The sequence below is a fragment of the Scyliorhinus torazame genome, chromosome 14 (genome assembly GCF_047496885.1).
Source record: "Scyliorhinus torazame isolate Kashiwa2021f chromosome 14, sScyTor2.1, whole genome shotgun sequence".
Taxonomy (NCBI): domain Eukaryota; kingdom Metazoa; phylum Chordata; class Chondrichthyes; order Carcharhiniformes; family Scyliorhinidae; genus Scyliorhinus; species Scyliorhinus torazame.
Genome location: NC_092720.1, coordinates 222,772,144 through 222,773,474, shown reverse-complemented (window position 1 = coordinate 222,773,474; position 1,331 = coordinate 222,772,144).

Genomic DNA, 1,331 nt, shown 5'->3' with positions numbered 1-1,331 from the left:
AGTGCATCATCAGCAGCCCACCCCCCCCCCCCCCCCCACCCCATCTCCACGGCCACAATATTTGTCAGCAAAATGGGTTTAATCTTGCGACAGACAGAATGATGAGGCAAAAAACTCCCATGATGTTCAGGGCATGAGTCCAACAAATAAAGAGGCGTTCTTCTTGAATGACCGTCACAGGAAATGACACCTACACTCGCATCTTCGGATTCAGGCGCCAAACTAGTTTCATTTCAGTTTTGATGAGGATTGGAATAGTTCGGCTTTCACTTTCCCCCTTCGAGATTTTGTCCGAAGTCTGTCTGATATTCCATAGGGCGCAAGTCAGGAGTGTGATGGAAAACTCTCCACTTGCCTGGATGAGCTCAGCTCCAACAACACTCAGGAAGCTCCACACCATCCCGGACAAAGCAGCCCCGCTTGATTGGCGTCCCTTCCACAAACATTCACTCCCTCCCCCTCCGATGGACAGTGCCAGCCGTGTGCACCATCGACAAGATTCACTGCAGGAACTCACCGAGGTTCCTCAGGCAGCACCTTCCAGACCCACGGCCACCACCATCTAGAAGGACAAGAGCAGCAGATACCTGGGATCACCCCCACCTGGAGGTTCCCCTCCAAGTCACTCCCCATCCCGACTGGGAAATATATCGGCCTCATTGATCATCACTGACCCCATTGATCATCACTGACCCCATTGATCATCACTGACCCCATTGATCATCACTGACCCCATTGATCATCACTGACCCCATTGATCATCACTGACCCCATTGATCATCACTGACCCCACTGATCATCACTGACCCCATTGTAACCGGAGCTGAGCCCTGTAACCGGAGCTGTTCCCTGTAACCGGAGCTGTCCCCTGTAACCGGAGCTGAGCCCTGTAACTGGAGCTGAGCCCTGTAACCGGAGCTGTTCCCTGTAACAGGAGCTGTTCCCTGTAACCGGAGCTGTTCCCTGTAACCGGAGCTGTCTCCTGTAACCGGAGTTGTTCCCTGTAACCGGAGCTGTCCCCTGTAACCGGAGCTGTTCCCTGTAACCGGAGCTGTCCCCTGTAACCGGAGCTGTTCCCTGTAACCGGAGCTGTCCCCTGTAACCGGAGCTGTTCCCTGTAACCGGAGCTGTCCCCTGTAACCGGAGCTGTTCCCTGTAACCGGAGCTGTCCCCTGTAACCGGAGCTGTTCCCTGTAACCGGAGCTGTTCCCTGTAACCGGAGCCGAGCCCTGTAACCGGAGCTGTCCCCTGTAACCGGAGCTGTTCCCTGTAACCGGAGCTGAGCCCTGTAACCGGAGCTGTTCCCTGTAACCGGAGCTGTTCCCTGTAAC